A 9,561-nucleotide genomic window follows, 5' to 3' on the forward strand; every position below is an offset into this window, starting at 1 on the left:
CATTTATGATCGTTCTAGAGATGCGCAACCTAGAGACAAATGTCTGGGTTAGCTACCAGATGTGTCGAGTTCTGGCGATTTAACCGACACGTGAGCTAATGGCCAGTAGGATAATCATGCATCATGTTACATTTGTTTACTTTGTTTGGGTGTGCATACTTATTTTGGTTTGTCTATCTGATAAATTATGTATAACTAGTAACTGTGATACTTGTTGTAACTGTTCTTTAAATATGTTGCCTTTTATTTGCTTGTGTTTGTGATTGTCTTTCAGTTTTGAGTATTGTGGTGGTGGACTGATAATAATGATGATTTGTTTTGAAATGAAGAGGAGACCGGGTTGATTTTATTTGGGCCAGAGGCCAAGCTGGTTGATTTGGGCCATAGGCCATGACTGGTTGGGTTAGTGGTAAAGGTTAGAGTTAAATGAGACAGAAAGTAAACTACAGAGTTAGAGTTATATTGTGACTTGGGTACCTTAGAGAGTTTTACCAAATTTATGGTTCAGTTTATTCCTTTAAGTTTTATAATCTGAGTATCGGCATTCTAGGATTGCCTCTAGCTTTCTCGGGACCTTATTTATTATACATGTGGGCACCTTAACCATACTAAGAACCCCCGGTTCTCATCCCATACGATATTTTTGTTTTTCATATGCAGGTTGAGATACACATAGCTCGCTAGGCGTTTGGAGTTCTATTGCAACGAAGATGGAAGTTTAGGCTTTTATGTTTTATTATGTATACATATATGCTAGACTTCTCCTCTTATGTATTTTACTATGGTGCCTCATAGAGACTTGATGGAGAACTAAGGTTGTTTTGAGTATTTTAGATCTTGGGATTTGTATATACTTATGTAAATATCTCCGACCAACCTTGGCTTTGTAGCCAGGGACGGATACAAGGGGGGCGAGTGGAGGCCTCGGCCCCCTCCCAATTTTTTTTTAAAAAATTAATAGTAAAAGTTATTATGTATAATTTATTTTTTTAAAAATATTTAGTATTTAGTTTAATATAAATAAAAATTTAGTCTAATTTAAATATTAATAACTTCTAATATCTAAAAAATAGATAATAATATTAAAAAAATTTGAAAAAAATATTATTATTAATATTTTTAATTAAATAAAAATATTTAAATCTCATAAAGTGAATTTTTTTTCTTGTGAGTATCTTTTTTTATTCATTTGATATTAATTTTCTCTATTTCAACTGCTACAACTAAGAGATCTTTTTCAACTATGAATATTGTGAAAAATAACTCAGAAACAAAATAAAAAATAAATTTTTGCTAATTATATTTTAATTATATTGAAAAGAAAATTGCTAAAAAATTTGACACAATTCTATTATTGATAAATTTTATGATATGAAAAATCGACCACTTCGTTAGTAAAAGGTACAGATATTTTTTGTATTTTAAAATATATTCTCTATCGGTATATTTTTGTAATATATCTTATATTATATAATTTTTTAAATAATTTTTAATATTGTATGTGTTATTGGCCCCCCATGATAATATTTCTAGATCCATCCCTGTAATTGCAGCTTGAGCTTAGAGTTTGAATATTTTATACCTTTACCGTGACCTTGTTCAGTTGCCTATAGTCCACACAGAGATGCATACTTCTATCTTTCTTCTTCACAAGTAATATTGGTGCTCCCCACGGCCTCATCAATTCCTCAAGCTGAGATTTAAGTTCAGTTAACTCTAAAGGAGACATTTTGTATGGCACAATCGATATTGGTCCTACTCCAGGCACTAATTCAATCGCAAACTCGATTTCTCGAGCAGGAGAAAATTCGAGAATATCTTCCGGAAACACTTCAAGAAATTTGCATATCACCGGAATCTATTTTAAACTCTGCTCTTCTCCCGACACACTTGCAGCTAATAACATAATACCTTGGCATTCACTCCCACTAGAGTTTACTACCACAGAGTTCAGATAATACCCTTTCGCCACAACCAGTCCTTCAAACCCCTCTGACATGAAATGCAACGATTTCTCAAAATAGTCAAGCAGAACACGATTTTTAGATAGCCAATCCAATCCCAGAATGAGATTAAGACCGGTCATCGACAAACAAATCAAGTCATGCATAAATTCCCATTGTTGAATTCAAAAAGAAACCTATGAACAGCCTAATCTAGTCACAACAGCTTCCAAAGTGGCATTATGTACATTCAGATCATAATTCAGCACAACAATCTTCAGTTTTAATTCACTAGCCTTTTCAAATGCTATGGAATGTTGAGATGCTGAATTATATATATGGAATGTTAAGGTTTGAGTTAATTGTTAATGAAAATAGAGGTTGAGGAATTTTGTGTGAAATTGATTTTTGGCCAAACCTCTACTTTTACTCGTTCAGACCCTAAGGATTAGTTTTAAGTGTAGTGACAAGATTAAGCTATGAAAAGGGAGGTTACTTGGAATTGAAGAAAGGTTTGGAAGGATAAATTAGGGTTGGAAAAGTGTAGAATTGGTGATGATATTTGATTAATGAATTGAGAATGGTAAGCTTTGACTTGTGATGTGATTGAGTATGGCCGAAATGGTCGATATGGCAAGGTCTGGATGCAAACCCGCTTGCGTGTTAACTTGAAAATGTGTTTAGATGGCAAGTTGAGGACAGAGGATTCCCTCTCTTGTCGTGATGGGGATGTGGGGAAGGTGAAAAGGTACACTCCTTCGTATTGTTTCCACCACATTCTTCTCTAGTTGCAAGGTAAAAAGACACACTTCTTCAATATGGAAAGGCACTCTCCTTCATTTATGATTCTCCTAGAGATGCGCAACCTAGAGACAAATATATGGGTTAGCTACCATATGTGTCGGGTTCTGGCGATTTAACCGATACGTGAGCTTATGGCCAGTAAGACAGTCATGCATCATGTTGTATTTGTTTGCTTTGTTTGGGTGTGCATACTTATTTTGGTTTGCCTATTTGATAAATTCTGTATAACTGGTAACTGTGATACTTGTTGTAATTATTCTTTAAATAGTTGTCTTTTATTTTCTTGTGTTTGTGATTGTCTTTCTGTTTTGAGTACTGTGGTGGTGGACTGATAATAATGATGATTTGTTTTGAAATGGATCAGAGGCCGGGTTAAGTTTATTTGGGCCAGAAGCCAAGCTGGTTTGATTTGGGTCATAGGCCGTGACTAGTTGGGTTAGTGGTAAGGGTTTTAGTTAAATGAGACAGAAAATAAACTGCAGAGTTAGAGTAATATTGTGACTTAGGTACTTTGGAGAGTTTTACCAAATTTATGGTTCAGTTTATTCCTTTAAGTTTTATAATCTGAGTGTCGGTGTTCTAGAATTGGCTCTGGCTTTCCCAAGAACCTTATTTATTATATATGTGGTCACCTTAACCATACTGAGAATCCCCGGTTCTCATCCCATACGATATTGTTGTTTTTCGGATGCAGGTCGAGATACACCTCGCTAGGCGTCTGGAGTTCTATTGCAGTGAAGATGGAAGTTTAGGCTTTTATGTTTTATTATGTGTACATATATGCTAGACTTTCCCTCTTATGTATTTTGCTATGGTGCCTCATAGAGGCTTGATGGAGAACTAAGGTTGTTTTGAGTATTTTAGATCTTAGGACTTGTATATACTTATGTAAATATCTCTGGCCAACCTTGGCTTTGCAGCTTGAGCCTGGAGCTTGAATATTTTGTATCTTTTGGCACTTTCTTTTTATTACGTTTCTTCATACGCTAGTTCTCCGTTTACATGAGTGTTGCGACATTTGTTTTAAACTTTCCTTCAAAAGCTCCTTGTTTTAAAATTCCTTTTAACTATATTATATATAATTTTACTTTTTGAGGTCGTAATACCATGCCACCTCAATTTTATGACTTAAGCATAAGACTCTGTGTGGTAGGGTATTATAACCGATGACGGCGGTTCGCGATGAGGACAACGGCAGGCGTGGCTGGATGTGGTCTTCCTCAGCACCTTCGTTCCTCTCTTCTCTTTCTCTCGGCTTCTCTTTCTCTGTCCCTCTGCTCTCTCCTTTCTTGCCATTAGTGTGAGTGAGATTTGGAACCCCTCCCTTCTCCTGTTAATGTGACCGAACGACGAGGAGCGACAGCAGCGAGGAGCAGCGGCACTTCCCCTCCCCTTCCCCACCTATCCTTCCCCACCTATTCTTCCTCAACCCGTTTTCCTTTTTTTATTTTTTATTTTTTTAGTTAGGGATATTTTCGGAATAATAATTTAAAATCTGTTAAAAAGGACGATTTTAAAACTAAGTTAAACCTTTAGGACAATTTTGTAGCGAAAAAAAGGCCGGAGACGAAAAAAATTTACAGCCCTATCTTAAGGACCAAAATCGTACTTAACCCAAAATTTAATTTATGCACTCAATCAATTATATCTCAACTAAATATTTGTCATCATCAAAGTTGTTAGATATTCTCTAAATTCAACACCTTTAAATTAAACCGCTATAACTTTCAAAAGAGCATTTGCCTACAAGACCTGCATAAATGAGTTTATTTAGTTACATGTTTTATTTATCTATTTTTTTAATATAAAAAAATTATTATAAATGTTAATTATTTTTTAATTTTGATAATATTAAAATTTATTATTTTCACACATATAACTTTATGACAAAATTTTGTTATTTATCATACTTTATTACTTTTTTGACGTTATATTAATGAAATGAAATTGAATTTTCATTTAAAGAATTAAAACGTATATCATGTTCAATTCATCTGATTTTTCAACTGAATTTTATGATGCTAATTTGATCTGTCCATATCCTTAAAAAGTTCATTTTTTAACCAAATTTGTATTCATATTTCTTGCAAAATTAAACCATTAATTTGTCTTGGCTCACATTTATTCTCTTGTTAATTCTGTTTTTTCAACTGAAACATAATTACAAATAGTGCATTGTGCTTATAATGTTGATGTAACAAATGGATATGACAGAGCACCGAACGTGGTTACTGGCTAAGAAAAGATTACGAGGTAGAAAGCTTAGCTAGCAATGCAAGGAGCCGTGATGAATTTGAATGACTGTGGTACACACGGTTTGAAATTGAAATTGAAATCGAATTTTAGAATTTAAAATCAGTGTTGGTTCATGGTGGCCATGAACGTGTTTTATTCTGATGTGATGGCAGTGATTCAGTGTGAGGAGTGACTAAAGAAGCAACGGTGAAAGGACAAATGTGAAACCAATTTTGCGACAAGCACGTAGGTATGGAGATAAGGTACGGTTGGTACTGATTTCTCGTCACGACATTAACTAATATTAGCAGAATTTTTTTTCCTACAATGTTTATTAGGCTAAGACTAATTTACCACTGATCTTAATTTTATTTAAAAATTTATTATTAATTAATAAATTATTATATATACTAAACAAAATTTTAATTTTTAATATTTATTTAAATAAATAATAAAAACTACTGGATTTACTCATTATTATTATTATTATTATTATTATTATTATTATTATTATTATTATTATGGGATTACTCAACCCCCAATTATGTTGAACGGTGGTTGTTGACTTTCCTTAGATCAATAGACTTATAATTTGGACATTCGGTGGTTAGAGTCGATACTTAATCCCTAATTATAATCAAGTGAATATTTACATATAGTTTGGAATAAAAATGTATTTTGGTTTTTAACTATTTATTTGATAGACATTACGTCTTTTAATAATTATAAAAATAAAAATCAATTTATATCTACTTTTATATTTGTCCAATTCAATTTCTGCAACTGATTGATAGCAGATCACATGTTAACGTATTAGATAACATGTTTACATAGTTGTCTCCTTCGTAATAGAGATAAATAGTCTCCTGAATTCGATATCCGTTCAGTATGATCCCTCCTCTACTTTTCTCATATTCTCTCTGTGACTGCCTCTTCCCTCTCTTTCCGAAAATCTCTCTCCCTCTTCCTCTCCTATCTCTGTCTCCCTCAACTCCAAAATCCTAACCCTAACACCCCTAATCCATCTCATTTTCTCTCCAAAATTATCATCAAACTCATTATCACCGCACTCACACTCTTCCTTATCCTCATCAGAATCATCATCGTCACCAATAATATTATTACCAGAACTCAAAATTTCAAGAAAAGACGGAAGAATCTCAGTGCTGGTAGAAGAAGTTGACGTAGTCAGTGACGGATTTGAACTTCTTCTTGCAGGTCTTGAGCTTAGGGAGGGATTTAGGTTGAGGTATAGAGAGAATTTTGGAGGGAGAGGGAGGAGGCGACGACAAAGAGGGAGCGAAAGAAGCGGTGGAAGGATCACGCTGGACAGTTGAAAAATTGAGGAGTTCAGGAGGCGATTTGTCCCTCTTACAAAGGAGACAGTCATGTAGACACGTTACTTGATACGTCAGCATGTGATCTACTATCAACCAATTGCAGAAACTGGATTGAACAAATACAAAAATAGATGGAGACTGATTTGTATTTTTATAATTAAGGGGCGAAATGTCTATTGGATAAATAGTTAGAGACTGAAAATGGCTTTTACTCATTTGAAGTTAATAATTGAGATCGTTAGATGATTTAACATATTTGACTAAATAGTCATTTAATGATTTTTAACTATCAACTTTATATGAAGATAATTACATATAAATTTTCACTTTATATTCAATGGTTGTCAATTAGTTATATTCATGCTATTACAAGCTTTCTTTAGGCTAAACTTGATCTCTACTAGATCAGCATATGAAAAGTATAATGATTTTGTGCATGAGATATGCATATATGACTTGAGATCTATTATAAGACATTGTCTAATGAAGAAAGAACTCACATATGTGTTTGGGTAATCTGCTATGTGAATGAAAATATAAAAGAGAGATTATAAACACCAAATTATTCCCTACTTATGAGATGAGAAATGATTTACAAAGTGAAAAAACAAGAATATAAGAATTAAACTAATGAAGATTTAGAATATTTTCAAACAATATTTCGGTGATTCTTTTTTACTCATATTTATAAAATAAGAGAATCTTTTGCTCATTGAAACCCTTTCTTTTTTACTTTTAATTACTTGATACATTAAACAACATGGAAATGCCATTTGTTTTTCGGATGTGCAATGCTTTCTTCATATGAAGCATGGTTTCATACAATTGTGTACCGTGGAGAGAGAAAGCATTTTAAATGCTTGACCTATTGAGAACGCTTATAAATGTTTGGAGTTACTATCAGTTTTGTATGTAGCACTAATTGTGAGGTGCATTTCACGCATCTTTCATTTTTTGAGGAATGGAATAGTAATTATTTTCAATATCACCATAAGGTACATTTTGATTTTATTGAACCCTCCATTCTAATTTTTCACTCTTTATTTTTATTTATTTATGAGATTATCTCCTATGTTCTTTGACTTATTTGGAGAGTTTTTATGTCAAAACTCATTATTTGTTAGCCCAGAATCACAAGATCCATCTCCCTAGTGCTACTTAGTCCATGGCTATATCCAATATGTTACTCCCATTGTTCCTACTTATGAAACCTCCTTCTAGGTCTGAGTCTAATCTAAGGAACTCAAGTTAATTAGTTGATTCTTTCGAATTTGGAACAAATGATTTTGTCCTATCCTAGACCTCGAACACCGACTATTTTGCTTCCATCCCCTTTATTGATGGATTCATCTATCTCAACTCTAAGATTTTTATACTAGTGGACATCCATCTTCCCATTTCAACATTCATTCTTCCTATCACATATGAAATCTCTTAATAGATTTTCACAAATCTATACCATCTTCATCGAGGCATCCTCTATCTTATTCCTATTGAAAAGGTTTCTGATGAGAAGTAATAAAATTAATGATGCAAAAAATATAAAATAGCAGAATATAAAAAAAGAACAAAAGAGAAGTGAATTGAGAGAAAATCAAAATTAACTATTATATATTGAACTAACTTTTTTTTTTTTGTATATATAATGCATTGTTATTTATAAATGCATAGAGATATATTGTGTAACTGAATTTTATAACAGAATTTCAGTTATTGACTCAGCTACACATAGTTAACCAAATTCTGTGACTTCTTAATCTTGATCCTTGACAGTCCTCCTCAAACTGAGTGTACGGAATGAATGAACATGAAGTTTGCCACAAAATTTGAAAAAGAATGTCATCGATAGTGGCTTGGTAAATATTTCAGCTACCTGATCTGAGAATGGAATATTAGTGACAAACAGGTTCTTATTTGTAACTTGGTCCCTTACAAAGTGAAGATCCAACTTGAAATGCTTAGATTTGCTGTATAAAATTGGATTTGCAGTAAAAAGGCAAGCACTTTGGTTGTTACAGTAGAGAGTAGGAGCCATGGTGAGAGATAGATATAACTCGTGAAGCAGATTTTGTGTCCAAATGACTTCAGATTGAATTGCAGCAATTGCACGAAACTCAGCTTCTGTGCTTGATCAGCTAACAGCACGTTGCTTGTTGCTTTTCCATTAAATCAAGTTTGTTCTTAGGTAGACATAGTATCCAGTAACACTCTTTCTATCATCAGCATTTGCTCCCCAATCAGCATCCGAAAAAGCAAATAATCAAAAGTCAGTATAGATTGTAAATAAAAGACCCTAATCCATACTTTCTTTAATATATCTAAGTATCCTTTAATGATTGACAATGGGATTGTGCATATATTAACAAATCTTGCTAATAGTAAATGTGAGGTTTGACCTAATAAGTGTGAGATATTGAACAGTCCATGCAATAAAACAAAATAATTTTGGATCTTCAAAATGAGAGGAATCATTAGCTGACAATTTTAAAGAAGCAACTATAGGAGTTGGGACTGAATTAGCCATAGTCATTTTGGTTCTATTAAGTAAGTTAGTTATATATTTCTTTTGATGTAGTAAAATTCGAGAATTATTCACATAATTGGCTTCTAAGCCAAGAAAAAAAAATTAAATTTGCCAAGGTCTTTAAGAGAGAAAATAACGTGAAGTTGCTAAATTAATAATTGTAATTCAGAAGGGTTATCTCCAGTTAAAAGAATGTCATCAACATATGCACATAATAGAGTCACAGTTGTATTAGTATGTCTTATAAATAAAGAAGGATCTGAACGAGTACTAGTAAAACCAAACTTCTTTAATGTGGTAGATAAGGTTAGAAACCAAGCTCTAGGAGCTTGTTTGAGTCCATAAATAGCTTTTCGTAATCTGTAAACAAGAGAAGGATTAATGTCACAAAATCCTTGAGGTTGTTTCATATAAACCAATTCATGTAAATTACCATTGAGAAATGCATTGTCAAAATCATAAGGTCCCACATCGGTTGGGGAGGGAAACGAAAAATACCTTATAAGGGTGTGGATACCTCTTCCTAGCATGACGCATTTTGATGAGTGAGTGTAGGGGGGCTTCGGCTATCATCCCTATCGTCAAAGGAAAAATCGTGAGACCTTGTGTGCCAAAGCGGACAATATCGTGCTAGCGGGTGGTCTGGGCTGTTACAAATTGTCTCAATTGCCAACCTCGAGATAAGGCAATTTAAAGCACAATTTAGATAGTTTGA

Source organism: Arachis hypogaea, chromosome 4 (assembly GCF_003086295.3).
Source record: "Arachis hypogaea cultivar Tifrunner chromosome 4, arahy.Tifrunner.gnm2.J5K5, whole genome shotgun sequence".
Taxonomy (NCBI): domain Eukaryota; kingdom Viridiplantae; phylum Streptophyta; class Magnoliopsida; order Fabales; family Fabaceae; genus Arachis; species Arachis hypogaea.